At 41.0% G+C, this 20303-nt stretch overlaps 1 protein-coding gene and 1 long non-coding RNA gene across 2 annotated transcripts in view; one reads left to right on the top strand and one right to left on the bottom strand.

Annotated features, from left to right (window-relative positions):
* Nucleotides 1-2494, bottom strand: part of LATS2 (large tumor suppressor kinase 2) — a 54247-nt gene extending 51753 nt beyond the window's left edge. The window contains exon 1 of the mRNA XM_026708820.2: nt 2281-2494. The gene's annotated coding sequence lies outside the window, so the exon portion shown is untranslated. The remainder of the gene's footprint in view (nt 1-2280) is intronic.
* Nucleotides 2495-9537: 7043 nt separating this feature from the next.
* LOC148125254 (uncharacterized) lies at nt 9538-17736 on the top strand. Its single transcript, XR_015744274.1, has 3 exons — nt 9538-9644; nt 16702-16757; nt 17261-17736. It is a non-coding gene; the product is annotated as an uncharacterized LOC148125254 (long non-coding RNA).
* The last annotated feature ends 2567 nt before the right edge of the window (nt 17737-20303 follow it).

The following is a 20303-nucleotide window of genomic DNA, read 5'->3' on the forward strand; positions in this document are numbered from 1 at the left end:
GACAGCTCTCTTTCAATACATGAAGGATTGTCACAAATCAGAGGATGCACATTTATTCACCAGAGCACCTGAACATGGGATAACTACTATTGGGCAGGATACGATAGGATAGGACAATAAAAATATGATAACAGCTAGTGGGCAGACAGAGATCCAAGCTTGAAATAAGAAGTTTAATGACTATGGGAATTATTAAGCAGCGGAACAGCCTCTCTCCTGGAGTGATGCCTGGAGGTTTTAAAGGTCATTTGTCTGGGTGCAACAAAGATTCCTGCCCAGGGCAAGGGTTGGACTAGAAGACCTTCAACACTATGATTCTATGAAACACAGGATACAGAAGAGGCAACAAACGAAAAAAGTCAATTTATAACCATGACACCCCCCTCCAATGTTTCTCAACCAGATTTCTATCCTGGAAATATCAGCAAGGGGCGGCGGTCCTCAAGGCAGAAGTGCCGGGACGGTCCTGCCCATTCCTCATGCTAACTCCCATCGACCTCAGAAACCAAGCCAAGCCCAGGGAAGAGGCGGCAGAGGCGGCTCCCGCGACGGAAAGTTAAGGACAGAGCGGAATAAGGCGCAGCTTCCCTCAGCGGAGAGCGGGGCCTGACAGACTAAAGCTGGAAAGTTTATTCGGCTTTGGCTGCCGCTCTTCCGGTGGGAGCAACCAGAGGCCTCCAGCGCGGTCAGAGGGAGCGCCTGCTCCGGCCCAAGGCGGGCTCGGGAACGGTCAGGCACCCAAACCCTTCGGCTCGATCCTTCAAGCTCGTCGGGTTAAGAGCTCTCCTGGAAGGGCGCAAAACCCCCGGAGCGGATGCAGCCCCCGGGAGGAGCGAGATTGAGCGAAGGTCCCTTGGCGACTCCTGTCCGCAAGAGTTGCAAGACAACCGCGACCCTTTCGCACCGTCCTTTGGCGTCTCGTTCTTTTGTTTAAAAAAAAAGAAATACACACCCCCAACCTCAGAGAGGTTGCGCTGTATAGGATCGGGCGGTGGAGTTCCGCCTTGGGACGCATTCCTGACACATAGAATTAAAATCGTAAAACCACTCTCTCGTACTCCGCATTTTTAATTCGAAATAAACCTCCCCGAGACGGATCAGATTCCGCCATGTTACGCTCGGAAAGCACCGGACCTCCTACACTACACGCGGGCTCTGACAGGTCCGCCGTAGAAGTAAGGAGCTTCCAAGCACCTCTGATCCGCGTTGACGGTTCAAACGTTCCACGGGTCCCGCTACTCATCCTCTCCACTAACCGCGCACTTTCGTTCGCATGTAGCGCTCCTTTGCCCGCGGCATACCCGTCTAGACAACTCTCCGTCATCATCATTCTCACGAGACAAAAAAAACAAAAAACAAACGCGTTCCCTGACATCCAAAACACTCCTAGGCGGGATCGGGCTGCACGCAGCGCCTTCCAAGACGGCCGCACGGCCCGGGGATGCCGTCCATCCCGCGTTCTCAGCTAGAACGCGGAAGGGCAGGCGAATAATTTGGTTTCTCTGGGCCACAAAAACAGGAGGGCGGGCTTTTCTGGTCGGCAACTATTCCCCCCCCCCCCGGGGCCAGGGACAGAGAAAATACATCCCAACCTTTGCCTAATAAAACCGGCCAATTTCAGCGGCTTCCAAATCGCTGGGCGATTTTCCGCGTCCAAGAGTTGGCGGCGGGGAATTGAGCGGACTTCATTCAGCGTCGGCGGCAACGGGTGGGTTTTGGCCCAGGGGCTTCCAACGGCTGACCGGTCCCGCCAATTTAAGAAGGCTGGCCGACCTAGCCCTTCTGCCTTCTTACCCCCTCCTCCCCCACCCACACCCCGGGAGCCTCTTGCCTTCCAAGCCTTACACAGTCAACCCCCTATCTTCCCGGCCGTTCCTGCCCGCGCCCCCGCCACTCCGTCTTCCTCTGCTCGGCCAGGGCTCCCCTCCTCCGCGGCATGGGACCAACTTTGGTTTCCCGAACCTCTTCCAACTTCCAAGAAGGCACGGCTGCCCTTGGCCGGCTCCCCGATTCTCCTGCCGGCCCGAAGCAATTAGAATAATTTTTGCACCAGCGCCGAAGAAGCTCCTGGGGCCAAATGCCCTCCACCCAACTCCCCATTCCAGAACTGTGCCCACCTTGGTCTTTAAAAGAAGGGCGGCGGAAAACTGCAAAGGATCCAAGATAGAGGAAGGGGGACCAGCCTGCTCGCGTACACCACCACCACCCCCCGGGAAACCCAGGCCCCACCCCTCCGCAGCCCTTGCACTAAGTGGCAGGAACGGGGTTTCCCGTACTCACCCCCCCTTTCTTTCCCCTTTTAATGCCCAATGGAAAGTCAGGGGGCAGCTTCCGCGACTCCCCTCCTGTGGCTGCGGCGGCTGCGGCGGCGGCGTCCGCCTCCGGCGCGCGGCTCTTTCTCCATTCTTCTCTTTCCCCCTCTCGGGCTCCGAATGCGGCGGCCGCGGGACACAGTTGGGACATTCGCTACATTGTTAGCATTCCACACGGCCCCACGTGACCCAGGCTCGGCGTCATTCCATCTCCCTCCCTTCGCATACCAGCGGGGAGCGGGGCCGGCGGCGGCTGAGGGGGGAGGAGGGAGGGCGTGCGAGATCGTGAGGTTCTGCCCGTCAAACACCGGCTGGGCGGAGCCAGCTGGAAAACATCTGCTCCGCCCCCTTCGCCTTCTGAAGGGAGAAGAAGGCGCTTCGGCGGCGAGAGCTTCGCTGAGGTAGAAGCGCAATGCGGGCTCGTTGAAAGTTCCCCTCACGACTGTCAGACCGCTACAAGCGTTATAGGTTATAATATATAATATGTTGGGTTTTATGTTATAAATGAACTGACGGGAAGCCGCGCTCCATCGAAATCGATGTTGGGACATAAAATCACGGATTTCTAATCGACCCCTAGAACTGATTCACCCACAGCTCAACCGAAACAGGGTGCAAAACCAGCCGTTGGGTTTATAAAGCGTGGCTTACGGTTCAGTGTGTCAATGCGATATTAGTTTATTCAATAAATAAATAATGGTAAACAAAATCCGGGGCTTCTTAGTGCGACGGGTGAAACCAGACTCTTAATCTACTGACTGGTTCATACCTGTTGCTTAATCCAGAATGCGGTTTTGTTTTGAGTTGCATGGGTGAACCTAACACATTGCGGTTTTCAAGTTATGATTTATAAGACTGTATGAACTAATTTAATTTTGGCTTTTGCCGCAAAGTACTGTCTAGCTCAGCAAAACTGGGCAAGGTGTGATTTGGGGGTGAAGTTAATGAGCTGGTCTAGCTAGCTCAACAGGTCTGTTCTAATAGAGGCTCTGTGATTCTTTATTTGAAAATGAACTGAACATGCAAAGCTTTCCTATTATGTGCCCTGATTTATAGCACCTTCAACAAGACTTGTCTTGAACTTCGTTCTTACGGTCATATCCAGAATCATTGATTAATTTGAAATAAATCCCATTCAATTTGGGATCACCTTCCAAGTTTGCAGATCAATATTTACTGCATTTAAAAATAACACTACAAACATAACTCATAATAAATATGTATTACATTTTTATGTAATTAAAATAACATAACATAAATGACATTTCTTATATATGCATGTGTGTGCGTGTGCGCGCGTGCATATGTGTATATTTATATATGTGTGTATACACACATACTGGTATACACACACACAAATACATACAATGTATGTGTATGGGTGTGTGTCTTTTGAGAGCAGGTATCAGAATTTCATTTTAATGTGTGCCATTGTGTACATAGAAAAGTGACAAAGTTATCAAATTCATTTTAGGACAAAACTTTTATTAAGACAGCTCAAAGACCACAAAAAAAAACCCGTTTAAAATATTTTAATCTTTTCTTTCCTTGTGCTTTCTTTCCTTGCTGTAAGGGACTGAGAGAGCTTTCTTACCAGCCTCATCTACCAGTAGTTTGGTTGGCCTGGATAAAGCTTTAAAAGAAATAAGAAAATAGGGCTATTATAACATTCAGCCTGTATAAGAAATGGGACATCTATTGCAGATTGAACCTCAGCCATCAGAGTCTTAAAAAAAAAATCTGGTGAAAGGTAGAGCACTGAGTACTTCAGGCTTTGTTCCCAAGGCTGCTGCTGGGTGATAAGATAAGGATTCCTAACAGTCTTCCTGCTTTGATGCTGAGTGGATGAATTCCTTTGTGTGTCTGTCTGGTGTGTGCTAGGGGCGTGTGGTATACACACACACACACACACACACACACACACTCTATCCCTTTAGTATTTGTCCAGTTTATCGAAGTATGTGGGGGCAGAATCATCCTCAACTGACCACAATATCATGACAACGAAAAAAACCCAGTTCCTGAGATATTTGAATGCAAATCATTGTGCAAATACAATAGCAATAAAGTTTGAATTGCAAAACAAAAATTCTCTCAGCTCTTGCTCCCTGCTACTTCTGCCACGTGTTGGGGAGGAGGCAGGGTCTGCACCTATGGAACCTGGGTTGTATTTCTAGAAGTTGTGGGTTTTCCATCTCTGGAGCTTTCAAAGATGGACAACTTATTTTCCTGCACATTGCAAAGGAATTGGAGGATCCATGTGTTTATTCCAACTCAATAATTCCATGATTTTCATGTTTCTAGTAATTGAGAATAGAAATGTTAGCGTTAACAGCCTGGTAGGCCTTTACAAGGGAAGAGGGATTAGAATACAGCCATTCATTTAGTGACCTTTGGTAGTTGCAATGGTAATGAAAAAAGTGACTTATGGCCATTTTTCACACGACTGTTGCAGTATCCCTGTGGTCATGTGAACTAAATTCAGATGCTGGGCAACTAGTTTAAACTTATGATGGTTGCATTGTTCTGGAGTCACATGATAATTTTTTGCCACCTTTTGGCGAGCAAAGTCAATGAGGAAGCCAGAGTCACTTAACAACTGTGTTACTAATTTAACAACTGTGTCAAGGTAGGTCATAAAATGGGACAAAACTCACTTAAAAACTGTCTTACTTAGCAACAGAAATTTTGGGCTCAGTCATGGTCATAAAGATTATCTGTAATAGTTTTTTACTATTTTAATTTTGATTTTGTGTGGGGCGGGGTCAGTGCGTGTGTACAAATACAAAGATAAGTATTTGGATTGGCGGCTAAATAAATTGAACAAATAATCCTCCCTTCCTGTGGCCTCGTTATCTCTCAAGCCTCAGAGACCAGTTCCTGCCCTACCAAGAACCTGGTTTTTGCCTTTCTGTAGTGACAGGTTGAATCCAAAATAAAATAGAGAGTTCTGTATTTCCAAATAAGCTAATTCACCTTGAATGACAGAGAATTAGCTGGAGTGAGAAGTAGGTGGTCTGATATGGGACCTAGTTTCTCCCAGATGGTTACTCTAGGTCTCCAAACTTCTCAACTTGATGACTTGTGGACTTCAATTCCTAGAATTCCATGCTGGCTGAGAAATTCTGGAAGTTGGAAGTCAGCAAGTCTTACAGTTGTCAAGTTTGGAAAGTCCTGTAGTAAAACTAGCTAAGGAAAACATTTGGGAAGCGGTGTGACTGTGATTCATAAGAACAATACTCTCCTTATCAGGATACTTGTAAGGGTAAGTTCAGGGCCTGAGAGATTCATAGGTTGGTTTGGAAATCTTTGGCAGCTTCTGTAGAGGGAAGAAGGAATGGCCTTGAGGGATGGGAGGAACAGTCCTGACCAAGACAGCGTAGGAATGTAATCTGATTTAACGTCTCAAACAAGCTCCTCTCTAGTTCTCACAAAGTTAAAAGGAGGAGGACGGGAAGTGCATTTAGTTTTGCAAAATTCTTTTACTATAACTGTTCAATAAAAGTAGCACAAGTAGTCCTCAACTTACAGCAGTTTGTTTAGTGAATTTTCAAAGTTGCAACAGCACCAAAAAAAGTGACGTATGACACTTAGTTTTTCACACTTACGACTGATGTAGCATACCCATGGTCATGTGATCAAAATTCAGATGCTTGGGAACTGGTTCTTATTAATGACAGTTGCCATGTTCCTCTGGGCCATGTGATTCCCTTTTGTGACCTAACAAACAAAGTCAATGGGAAAACCTGCTTCACTTAACTGTGTTACTAACTTAACAACTGCAGCAAGTCACTTAACAGTTGTGGCAAGAAAAATAAAAAATGGGGCAAACCCACTTAACGAGCATCTCGCCTTAAAGTGGGGTCAGTAGAAATTAGCCTCAGTAGTGGCTGTAAGTCGCAAGAACTACTTGATACTGACGTACAAGCACATTGGATTCCTAGTCTGATGTCTTGATGGAGTGACACCTCCCATTGCTTGATCTCCAGGATCTAAAAAATGGTGTCCTTGCCTGTTCACAGAGAGGCTAACCAAAATCAATAAACCCTTTCTGAGTCTCTGCCTCAACAAACTGAGCAGTCAGCTGAGTTCTAAAATCCAAACAATGTAGCTGCTGAGATATTTGCAGTGTTAGTCCACTCCTCTTTAACAAATACTGCTGAAGGCAACTGGGAAATACCATGCTTTTGGTTGCAGTTGACTGCCAAAAGTTTGACAATACCTAGGAGGGAAGTGATTCATACTCAGTGTGACATGACTTTAGCAGTTGTGGTACATTAACTGAATATGTTTCAGCATTGGAGACTTCTAGGTTTTTGGTGCTGGAGAATTTCACTATTTCCTTTGGACTGGTTTCTCAGGAACAGTTCAACACATAGCAGCCGTGTCATCTAGGAGCCTACCCTAATTGATCACAAGGCCAAGACATGATTCACGTCATTGTGTTCTGATTAGAGAGGTATTCCATGGTTGGGGACACCTGAAGTTTCCCAATTACACGTAGTCCTCACTTACTGACTACAATTAGGACCAGCAATTCTAACTCTAAGTTATAAAATGGAGTCATGAGACTGTGTAGGTTTATAATGTAAGTTCATCAAGTTCTAGATGCAGTCATTATGCAAAACATCATGGACCATTAAGTGTGATGTCATGTGACCCTGACATGTGACTTCCTGCCATCTTCCCCATTGACTTTGCTATTCAGAAGCCAGCTGTGAAAGTCATTAATGGTGACCATGTGGCCATGGGATACTGCCACCTGAAAGTGGGTGCCAAACATCCACATGGTGGAGATGCTACAATGGCTGCAATTTCAAGGACAATTTCATAAGTCTCTTTTTCAGCACCATTGTAACTTTGGTTGCTGAATGAAGACTACCTGTATTATGGACAAAGCACTTTAGTCACTTCATCTGACCTTTGCAGACTAATGGACTTATTAAGATAATCTACCTGGAATAATTATTGAATTCAACTGGATTCTAAGAGACTATGGGAGGGAATGACTACACCAGTCTGCTTGGTACCAGCAATAAAATGCTTTCAAAGACAATCAACACAATTTTTCCAAAGAGTTCTCCTTGAACTCTTCTTTCAAAAATGTTACTAAGGTATACAGATGAACAATGAAGCTGAAACAGCAAAATAAACAGCTAAAGCAATGATGGAAGAACACTAACTCAAATCTGAGAGGGCAAAGCCAGAGTCATAGGGAAGACAATGGTGGAGATTTAGTTTTGGGGGGATTCTGCATGTACTGTTTATTTATTTTATTTATTTGATTTGTCAATCACTTACAAGATAATAGGTATAAGTATAAACATAGTTATGAATACATGAAATGAATACATATTAGAAAAAATGAACAAACAATAGGACAGGGACGGTAGGCACGTTGGTGCGCTTATGCATGCCCCCTGTATTGCATCTGCCTGTTGAGTTGTTTTATGCTAGGAGAGGGCTGAAGTATAGCCACACCTACTCCTCCGGGAGTTCTTTTATGTTATCATCAGAGGTTTGTTGCAGTGCTTTCAGTTAGTGTTTTTCAGATTAAATCTCTCATGTTCAAGTCAATCTGTATGCCAGCTTTGATGTACAGTACAGACTACTATGATGGTGTCTAGTCAGTCTTTTATTGTTAGACCAGTTCACTTTCAGTTTGAGATACCTTAGGATGTAGGCAGTGTTGTTTCGGAATGCATTTTTACCGGCGCTTTTGGGGATCCTTGTTCACAACTTGACTTTAGAACTTCTCGACGCAGTGATATTATTAGAAATGCCAGAAAGTTAATACAGGATATGTATTATACTCTGAGGGAGGCGAGTGTCTGGTCCATAAACTTCAGTTAATACAAGATTTTGGTAGGTAGGTTTTGTATCATGTGACATTTGCTGTTCAGGCACTACCCAGGCCACCAGTTTATTTCTACACAACATAGATCTGGACTAAGGATGGAGAAGATGCCTCTTTTTATAGGAACTCCAGGTGTATTGAAAATTGCTGTGAGTTTATGTGGCAGCAACTCAAGATTGTTCCTTCTGTGCTACTGCTGCCCCAAATCTTTGGGAAAAACTTCCTGCAGGGCTGAGAGGCCTGTTCATTAGCTTTAAAAAAAAACACCTTTGAAATACGTTTTATACATTTTTTTACTGTTGATTTCAACAATTAATTTTATTTGTTTCCTAAAATTCCTACTGACTTGTTTTTATTTGTGCATAATAACTTGGAAGTAGAGACTTTAGAGTAGATTAGTAAGGAAATCTAAGGACCTATGATTATTTTAAAATCCTAGACTTTCTCCACATAACACATTAAACCACACAGTAGTTTAGCACATGTTACTTCAACTTACTATCTATTACAATTGGTTTATGCTGGAGGTGTTTGCCAATGCAGAAAATTAAATTAACTGAGAAAACCATGGTTTACTTAATACAGTCACAGAGAATATTTCTGTCAATATTAACCACGACAAAGTAATTCATAGGCAGCATATATTGCAAAAGATGTTAGAAGGCAAATTTGCTTTATGCTCTGTTTGTGACTTAATTAACTGCTACTTAGATGGGCTAACAGGTGGTTAAGCAGAGATAGAGCTTGAATTCCACACATTGTCCTAACCGATCATTCGTTAAAGAATGGTTCATTGAATGATCTACAATTGGGATAATTCACAAAGTATCTCAAGATATTATGCATTGTGGTATTGGCTTAGTAGACTGGGTGAAATGAGCCAAATGTAGCGTATTCATTACTAAGTAAACAATAACTTGAGCATGATGTGTGAACATAGGAATGCTTACAAATAGCACAATATCAGCCTAGAGGCAGGGCTCAAGGGGACCATTGAAGGATTTTGTCCTTATCTCATTTTTATATTCAATCGGTAGATATATGTGGTTGCTAAACAGGTGTGCAAATAACACAGAGCTAGGAAAGCAAGCATTTGGGAAGACAGAGACAAAGACAACACACAGTAAACTGAATTATAGTAAGAACTGTACTTTACTGAATTAACCCAATTACTGGATTTGCAAAGTACACAGAATCATAAATTAGCTATAATGGTTAGCTTTGCACACATTTTAGCCTGGCTTATTATGCCAGTTTTGAGATTCAGAAGGAACTTAACAGGCTGGAACACATAAAGATGGCAAGATGAAATCCAAGGGAAAGTACTAGATGTAGTTACAATCCCTGTTCTTCCCCCCAAGCAGACACAAGTATGAGATGAGAAAGATGATTTAGCTTGCAGACTTTATATGTGAAAAAAGATGAATACCACAGAGGAAACCTCTACTCCAGATGGGGATTCAGCCTGCAGAAAGGTAAGAGTATCTACCACCATTTACTGAAGGGAAAGAGGGATTTCCATCCCAATTCCCAACTATTTCAACCTGGAAGAAATGGAGTAGGCCAGCAAACCAATCCTGAACTGAATGTTCTGGTGGATCCCATATTGAATATAAACTAGCATATAGTTCTCTACAGAATTTTTAAAAATTAATGTAATATTAGGTGGCATTAGTGCAGATTATATAAAATAATTATGCTCTCTTGCACGTTATTAAAATGGCACTTAGTTGTAGCCAATTATTGGTGTGTCCTTCTGTAGATCAGTAGGGTGAGGATTCAGAAACCAGGTTCAGTGAGGAATGCAATTGAAAGAGTTGGCTGTGTTCAGCCAAGGCAAAAAAAAAAAAACCACAGGAAAATACAATTGCAGTAAGGTAACTATGCGGAAGATTAAGGAAATTGAAATATTTGCTTTAATTTAGGAGGACTACTAAACCAGTGGGTGAAAATGTCAGTGGAACAGGCTGTTTGAGGAGGTTGTGGCTTCTTTTTTACTTCAAGTATTTAAGCGGAACAGCCATCTGTTGGGAAATGTTCTAACTATGTACTGAATTGTAGATCCTGCCATAGCAAGAAGTTGGAATAAACTTGGAAGGAAGCAATCCATGACCAGCTGCAGCCTCCACCCATGTTTTGTGACTCCGACAGTCTCAAGATTGGGCTGCTGAAATTCATTAGAAAGCCACCAAGCAATAGCAGCATAGTTTTCCAAGCAAACTGCAGGGATGTATCCAGGCAATAGACAAGGTCAACACTGATTTGAAGGCACTAAAATAAAACAAATGGTACTCACAAGTTATTTCATTATGTGCCCTCACATTGTTATTGACACCTAGTGACCACATAGATCAGGACTGTCAAATGAGCACTGGCCACCCCCATGCCCATGTCCAGTTTAGCGAAGGGGAAAAAAAGTCCCAATACATCATGTGACGCCACTGTGATGTCAGTTGAACACCGCTGACATAGATAGATTTTCTCCACCACGATCTATCCCTAACCTAAACTTTCAAATTTTTCAGTGGTGCCACTCATCACTACTGAAACTGAATCCACCCACTTTGCTGCTGGTCATACTCTTTCCTTCCATCTTTTCCAGCTACCATTTCCAGAGACCTGGATCTTTGCATAGTACTGGTATATTTGAAACAGGATAATTTGAGCTGGTCATTTGTGATAATAAATACAATGCAATACAGTGCAATGCAATGCAAAATATTTCATAATCTGTGCATCAAATCAAATAAAATCTTTTCCAATGATTTAAAATTATGTTTCCCTCACATTATAATACATTGTTATATGATATATAATATTCCTGGAATTGCTTGGATAGTGAGATGGGCAGCATATGCATTTAAAAATAAATAAAAAATAAATACTCCCCCAGTAAATAAAAAATTTAAAATGCTCATCCCTTGGCTCTTCAAATTCTATTATACTACGACATAAAAAGTTTTGCTTAGACTTCTTTATGTCTAATCAGACGTTTATCTGACTGATATCTCCTTGGCATCTCAATTTCAATCTTTAATCTTATTTTTTTAAAAAATCAGGATTTTTTTTACTAGTTTTTGCATGTTTTTTCCCTTGGAAATGAAGAAAATGTGACTTCAGGAATATTGTTACTTCAATTGTCCTGCCAATTATTTAACAGAATAACAGAGTTGGAAGAGACCTTGTAGGTCTTCTAGTCCAGGAGTGTCAAACTCACATCATCATGGCATCGTCACACGATATATCGTGACTTCCCCCCACCAAACTGGCTGTGGCCATGGCCAGCATGTGACGCATCTGGCCCTCAGGCCACAGGTTTGACAGCCCTGTTCTAATCCAAGCCCCTGATCAGGCAGGAAGCCTTATACCATTTCAAAAAATGGTTGTCCAATCTCTTCTTAAAAACTCCAATATTGGACCACCCAAAACTTATGGAAGCAAGGCATTCCATTAATCAATTTGTATAAAACACCCAGGGTTGGTCCTTAAGAATCATTTATTGAGGTAAGAAGTTGGAAAATAAACTAAAGTTTGGATGAGAGAAGAAAATCCTTAAGTTCTTCAGAAACTTGCAGGGCTAAAAGGGATGGGAGGAAGGGTGTTCTTCTAATTATCAAATACCTGTTCAACCTGTACTCAAGATTGAAATCATATATAAAGCAGCAGAACCTCATTTTTTAAATTATTGTCATGCTTGTCTCATGAAGCCTGGCAATGTGATTGCTTAAATTAGATTATTGCTTAATGGTTCTTTCCCAATAAGTCTGGTTAATAAAGCAAACCTAAAAATAAGGTTACATATGTGAATCAAAAATACCACTGGGAGCAAATATAATACTGCCCTTAGATTGTTAAAAGGGGAAGTCTGTTTGCATAGCCAAAATTATGTAGTTTATTTTTAACTGTTCTTATTGACTAATTTTACACTCCAGCAGTCTGTTTGGAACAGTATTTAAAAAGCAAGATATTGGAGGTCATACTATTGTCACTGTGAAATAACAGTTTGGCGGCTAATGAATAGAGGAAGCCAATGAGTAAAGACAAAAAGTTGTTCAGCAATGTTTGTCGCATTGCTCCCGCAAAAGTCTTGGGATGTTGACAGTGCTTATAAACAACGCATCGCACTCTCGCGCCCTTCTTCTGCCGGTTGAATGCAGCTTTCACTTATATGGCAAACATTGCAATTCTTTTAGCATCAAAGACACTTTGTTCCCTACCTGGTGGTAAGAAAGATAGCAAAATGGGGCAAAATTCATTTGACTGGAATTTTAAATCAATTACATGCGTTGCACATCTGAGGATCTGAGAGTGTACTATTAGCAATGAAATGACACATGGAGATGCAATAAACTGGGGTCCAAAGAGATACAAGAGTCACCGAATCTCAACTTATTCCTTTGATTTTGTAGTCTCCAAAAACCTTTACCTTGAAGGAGAGAATTGACCTTGAATAGCCTTTCCTCAACACAGGGTGCCTTCCACCAGATGTTCTGGACTAGAACCCATGATCTTGGTCCGAGATGGTGCAGGGAAAGATATGTGGCCACCAGTTGCACTGGCTTCAGCACAAGCGCTTGCCTGCCAAGTCGCCGTTAACTGTAGATCTGTGACAAAAATTAGAAAAGTGATCGCTTGACGCAAACATGACTTTCAGATTGGCTGCCCCAATGGGAAACTGTTAAATCATAAACAGGATCTATGCATTGCCTGCATACACTAAATATTAGCTCAAAGTTGAAAATCTAAAAACTGTAACATTTTGGGGGTTTGGGGCTGAGGTCTGATATCGCCAGTTAACTGGATAAGGTGATTTGCAAACTTGGTTTATCACTCGGCTCTGACATGGTGCATCCAGCCATATGGTTATTCAACCAGATGTACTTAAACAATTATTCAGTGGGATATGTAAGCCCAGAATTGTAAGAATGCTTATGTTAAAACGGTAACGTTATATATAGAAGTTATGAAATGATGCTGTACAGGTATTAGTTTTAAATGCAAATTTGCCATTTTATTTCTGTCTGATTGTTAAACATTAGCTATGGTTTTCATTCTGCTATATATTCCACAACATTGATAGCAAAGACTCTGATTCTATTCTCTGTGTTATGCTTACATGCCACAAAATTTGTAATAGAGTACTTGAGATCATCTTTAAGTGAGTTCAGAGAAATTAAAAAGAACTTGTTCTTCGGGTTTAGTTTGCCTGACCGTGTCTCTTTCTCACAGACGTCATTGAACTGATGGCTGTGAGTCCGGAACTGTGTCCGGGACTATGGCAGAATACCGTACTCTCGTGAGATAAACAACATTTGGCTTGACCTTAACTCTGGGTTTCGAAGGCTCTGACCTTCTTGAACCTCATTTTTTAAATGTAAGTTGTGGGTAGGATTAGTGAAAAGGTGATTATATAATTTGTCACTAGAGATCCACCCAACTTGCATTCTCAGCATGCCAAATAACCATGCTTGCCAAAAATTTCTTGTCTAGAAGTCAGCATCTTTCCTAGTGCCCTCTAAATGAGTTCCCAACCCTCACAACTGGGGTTTATGGGAGATGTAGTTCCAAATTTAGAAAGCATCAGACTGGGAAATGTGTGTATGTGTGTATTTCCTACTATAATAAACCACACATGGGTGAGATCATGAACACGTACTGTAGGATTCTTGCTAAAATACAAACTCTTTTTTGATCCTGAGTAAGTTACTTTCTCAAAAGTCAAATTCTCATTAATGGCAATGAGAAATCAACTTGCAGAAAAGATACTTGCTCAATATCAAGCAATACAGGTAGTCCTCGACTTACAACAAACAACTGAGCCTTAAAGTGAAACATTTGTTACGTGAATTTTGCCCCATTTTATGACTTTTCTTGCCATGGTTGTTAAGTAAATCATGACAGTTGTTAAATTAGTAACACAGTTGTTAAGTGAATCTGACTTCCCCATTGACTTTGCTTGTAGGACACTGGCAAAAAGTGATCACAAGGCCCTGGGATACTGCAACCGTCATAAATACGAGTCAGTTGCCAAGTGTCTGAATTTTGATCACATGACCATGGGGATGCTGCAACAGTTTTAAGTGTGAAAAACGGTCATAAATCACTTTTTTTCCAGTACCGTTGTAACTTTGAACGGTCACTAAATACATTGTTAAGTCGAGATCTACCTGTACAGTTTGTATTTTAGCAAGAACACCAATCCTATATGTTCATGATATCACCCATTTGTACCTTCTCATACTCTTTCAGGATCCACAGCCTTCTTCCTTTACCCAAAACTGAAAATTTATACTGTTGTCCTTCAACCACACCCAAAACATTCCCTGACTATCAAAAGCTTTGCAGCCTAATAATAAGAATGATAATACCTCCTGGAGAATTGAGGCCAACAAAGTTAAAGTCAACAAAAGAAGTCAAAGGAACTGTTCTAGGCTGACAAGGAATCCTGGGAATGCTAACCATAAATCACCCACAGGTATTTCATTATTGTCATCTAATCCCGAGTTCACGGAAAGAATGTAAGATTTCAAAATGACCCCTAAACTAGTTCAGAGATTGGCATCTTGTTTACTACTTGAGGCGACTCCAAAAATGTACTATGAGAAAAGCTTTTTTGAAGAAGAAGAATGGAGGAGGAGGAGGAGGAGGAGGAAGAAGAAGAAGAGTAGGAAGCCTCATGCTCAGAATGTTGGTATGTAGACCCAAAGATTATGGGACAGAATATGAGTAGGAGAATTGCTTCAGTGAGCTTGTTTGGAGACATAATGCAGACTATAAACTTAGCAGAGAGTTAATTTATTTACTCTTTATTGTCTTTAGGATTCACATAGAAAAAAAACATACTGTTGGTGACTGCAAAGATGGAGCTATGACTATATTCAGATTGTGTGAAGCTGCTGTGTACAAATTGGGTGTCGCACAAGGCCATTGCATGAGAGAGGGTGCCAGCTAAATAAAAAAAGAAGATATTAGTATGAGTATTAGTACCACTTCATAAAGCCTTAGTAAGATCACATCTGGAATACTGCATCCAGTTTTGGTCACATTACAAAAAAGATGTTGAGACTTTGGAAAAATGCACAGAGAAGAGCAACTAAGATGAATGGAGCCTGGAGACTAAAACATATGAAGAATGGTTGCAGGATTTGGGTTTGGCTAGTCTACAGAAAAGAAGGACTAGGGGTGATGTGATAGCAGGATTCCAGTATTTGAAAGGCTGCCACAAAGCGGAGGTGGTCAATATATTTTCCAAAACACGTGATGGCAGGACAAGAAATAATGGTTGGAAATCAAAGAGAGAAGCAACTTGGAATTAAGGAGAAACTTCCTAACAGTGAGGACAATTAACCAGTGGAATGGCTTGCCTTCTGAAGTTGTGGGTGGTGCTTCAACACTGGAGGTTTTTAAGAAGAGACTGGACAGTCACTTGTCTTAAATGGTATAGGGTGGACTAGAAGACCTCCAAGGGCCCTTCCAGCTCTATTCTGATTGATAAAGGAGCCACAATAAAACGGCACAGACTCTCTGACTTTACACATGCACCCATGGCCACCAAAATCAAGTATGATGAGTGAAAGTGATACCCATGAATTAGTAGGCCCTTGCCTAAATTTTGTTAGGTATTTATATTTGATAAATTTTGAATATTAAAAAAAATGTTTGGGGGCAGGAACTAGGTGCAATTTTGTACAAACTGTCTTGTATGCCAACAGTAGCCCTGATGGTGGGAGGCTCTTGTCTGGTAAGGAATCCCTGTGAGGTCTCTTGGAGGAAGAAATGGTACGGAAATTACAACCTTCACTTTTACATAGACATTCCACTGAACTCATCTGGATTCTGAAGAAGCAAAAAAGGAAAAGTATTGATGCCATTGAACAGATGGTGTTGGAGAAGACCTCCTTTTCAGATGTGATAGGAAGGACTGTCATTGACCAACAACCTAAATGTTCTGCCTGAGGCACAGATGTGATCATTCCTTTTCTCCACATTTCCTGTTCTTTTCAAGAGAATCGCATTTGTATGCACGTCCAAAAAGTAGGACAATTTGAAGCTGGTCACCTGTGCTTGAGACAAGAACCCTGGATTGATTTGTTCAATGATCCATTTGCACATGGACTCCTGATTTTTTTCAGGAGTGTTCTTCAACACTAACATTCAAAGGCATCAATGTTTTTCCTATGGAATTGGTTACAGTGGTGATGAGGGCACTACTGGGAGATCTAAAAAAAGCCATCCAGGTTAGAGATAGGTTGTAATGGGAAAAAATCTACATGGTCAATAGAAGTTGAAAACAATTTGATGGCACATAATCCAAATCAGCAGGGTTTACTATGAACAGATATGTGCAGGTTTGCACTGCAAAACAGCTAAGACAGTACTGAATATTCCCTGTAAAACTCTTATTCATTTAGAGATTTGGTTTAAAAATGTATTATGAATGTTGAAAAGAATTCCCAGTGAAAACAAGCAGCACATTAATTAAGATATTTGGACTTATTTGATACTCTCATCTTGCTATTGCTTGCTTCCTAGGGCTTTTTCATTGATTTGTCATCTTCACGCTGAACTTTCTGCCCACACCCTGGCAGGTACTGTGTTTATCTTATTTTAAGGGTACTAACTTTTTAATCTGAAAAGCTCAACAGTCGTCATGGCTTTAATTTCCATTTTTAGCCATTTTCTATTTCCGCTTCTGTTGTGTGTGCTATAATCTGATGTTGAGTGGGCTTTTATGACTCATGAGACTGGGTTAGACCTGGAATATCCGTTTTGCCACTTATCCTGTCCACTAAAGTGGGCAAAATAATAGCTGGTTTCCAAAAGTAAACGCAGAATAAAAAATAAAACTTGGTCTACAAATATTAACAATATGCTAGGCTGGACTGACTATCTGCTAGCCCAATTTTTCTCCCCAACAAGTGCTCTCCAGTCATGTTACGATTACATGTCCCAGAATTACCCAACCACCATGGTCCAATGAGAACGGCAGGAGCTGGAGTTCTTCCAATATCTGGAATAGGAAGATATTCTTTCAAAATATCTTCAAGGTAACAGATTGGAAAAGGGTGACCTATTGTTTATCTTATTTTAGAAGAAGATTTCTAGGTGTCACAGAAAGATCTTTCCCATCACTGCAGCTTCAAAATTTGGAAACATGACAGATTGTATCCGGAATCTTCATTATACAAGCAATGTGCTTTCTTCACACAATGAATAACTTTAAAAAAAATTGAGGAGATACAGCAGCTCCAATCTGATTTTTTATGAGATAGAATACATTCTTCTTGACTCTTTTTACTTTATCTTATCCTCCAGGATTTCTGTGCACAGTTTGAATAACAAGGAGATTAGGGTAGCTCTGTAACACTTAAATGACCTTGTGAAATGGTATGTAGAATATACTTCTGTTGTTGAGAGCATAACATACAGCCTGTTTTAATTATCATAGATTGAATTCATACCTCAATATGGTTTGTCTGGTTTTGGCTTAGTATTTTATATGAACTCAGCTTATTCAATAAAATGTGGTACACAAAGCATGGCTTAGTGTGAATTGTAAGCTATGCCATAGAGGACAGTTCTCCTATAACCAGTCTTCCCTTATCTAATCTTCTGTCAGTCAAATTTATGCTCCATAATTACCATACTGCTAGTAGTAGAGTATTGGGAAGTTACCAGAACAATTTAAATATGAGATGAGATTGGCCATGAACAAATTGGCCATGCTGGTTGAGTTCTGACGTCAAAAGCCCAAAACATTAAGTTGGGAGAGGGCAAATTGTCATACTATGTCAGCCATATACCCATAGTATGACAATTTGCCCTCTCCCAACTTAATGTTTTGGGCTTTTGACGTCAGAACTCAACCAGCATGGCCAATTTGTTCAGAGTTCTGTACATTGCAATTTTAGGTCTTGTAGAGTATATCAGACTGGAGAAGGCTATGCTATAAGGTGGGATAATTATTCAAAACTACATTTCTTCAACTTTTTTTCTCCTATTGTATAGTTTCTATTATTTTCTGTTAGAGCAGCCCATTTTTCTTACTTCTCCAAATTCATATTTTAAAATGGCCTTCCCTCCTGCATTATTAAACTGGAATTCCATCCTCCACAACTATTTTTCCCTATCATTTTATTTAGGTTCATCAGAATTGTAATCCAAGGAACCTTCAGCACACTTAATTAGTATTTAGTACTCTAAATTTCAAATTAATAAATGCTAAAACTTTCAGAATTTCTTCATCCTCTCAATGACCTAGATTTTCTTTCTTTTATTTGTTCATTTGGCTGAAAGATGATTTGAGCCTATCTTTTTGTGAATGATTTATTTATTTATTAAATTTATATTGCCGCCTATTTGCTCATGGTGACTCAAGGTGGCTTACAGACTATAAAAACCACATTTAAAACCATAAAACTAACTAAAAAATCAAATAAATATAATAATGAAATCATAATAAAATCACCCCCCTGCCCTGGCGACAGCAGATCACATTTGATGGGCTCTATCCTGCTCTGGGTTCCCCAGGCCCACTGGCAGAACCAGGTCTTCAGCGCCTTCTGGAAGAGTGCTAGAGTGGGGGCCATTCTAATCTCTGGGGGAATGATAGTCCAGAGAGAAGGAGCCACCACGGAGAAGGCCCTTCTTCTGGGTCCCACCAGGTATATCTCCCTCAGGGATCAGACCCACAACATTCCCTGCCTCCCCTCCTTTATATGATGGGCATATAAAATGTTTAAAGCTGAAGGGAAGAGAACAGCAGCTTTCCTTTAGACCTTCTGTTCTGTGCACATCTGAGCAGAATAGGTTTTTACATGCGTCACGCAGCGGAAAGCAACCGGCTGTGCTTGCTCTCTAATTAAAACATCTCAGTGGCTTTTCCTTGTGCAGTGTTAAAAAGAAGGAATACATCCCAAAACTCTTCCTTTGAACAGCCTAAAACAGCTCGGTTTAGATTTTACAAGTGATCTAATGCCTGAATGGAAAGCATATAGTCAATATGTTGTTAACAATAATATCAAAAGACATCGCTTGCTCAGAAGAACTGGAAAAATATTTGCTTGTCTATCCCAAGCTTCATAATGTTTGGAAAAAAATATGTAATTGCCATATCATTGCCTTTCTCCAAAGCTTTAGAAAAAGCCTTGGAAAGAAGAGGTTAATTGTCAGATGTGCACACTATGCTAACCCAAAGTCATAGTTTGTTTGCTTTGTGGCTGTATGGAATTGTGTATCTTCATCATTCTGGATCCAACGTAAACCCCAGTCCTCTGCTTGGTATGTTGGTCTGGCTTTAGTCAGGAATGCAACTGATCAAGCCCTAACTGTGAATTAGATGCAATATATAAAAGTTTCTGCCCAAAGGCTTGTAATATGCATTAGGATAAAGAAAGCAAAAAGCTGATAAATACATTAGCAGTGGGACAGACAGGTACATATGTGCCATTAAATGACAGCAGAGAAACAGAGAAACGATCGTTGCAATCCAATGGTTACCTGGACGTTTGCAGCTGATATCAGGTATTGTAGCCCAGATATTGTAACTCTAATCTGCACAACAAGGTCTCTTCTCAGATCTTCTCAGATCTCTGAACAACAAATGGGGAAAGATACCAAAAGGTTGGTGGCAGAATTGAACAGGGCTAAGAGAAATTTTGAGCTGCTAAACTGTGACACTCTATGCTTAGTTATATGGGTTAAAAGGTCATCTCCTGAATAGATGTTAATTGCACTAGGTGTGTCTTGAAAGCTGCTGAAGGCTTTATTAAGGATGGCTGAGTAATTGCATTTTGCTGAGAAAGTATTGGCTGCTTAGAGGAGGAATATAGGATAAGGCACATAGCAAACAGGGACAGCTAACGAATATGGGCAGGATGCGGATTCAAAAACAAAGCAATTCTGTTAACTACTTTTAACTACTTTTCTTTCTGATAATATGATAGTCGGCTAACCTAAGAAAGGAACAAATATGCACCTGAATAGCAATTAGGAAGAAAAAGAACAAAACTTATGGAAGTATGGATAAGGAACATAATAGAGAAGCTGCCAAGATTCAAGAAGACTGCTACCTGATAATCCTTTCAGCTCATTCATGTGTAGACTGAAAGGGTTATCAGTTAGTAGGTTCTAAG

This window comes from Pseudonaja textilis, chromosome 7, assembly GCF_049901715.1.
Source record: "Pseudonaja textilis isolate UNSWEBS1 chromosome 7, rPseTex1.2, whole genome shotgun sequence".
Taxonomy (NCBI): Eukaryota; Metazoa; Chordata; class Lepidosauria; order Squamata; family Elapidae; genus Pseudonaja; species Pseudonaja textilis.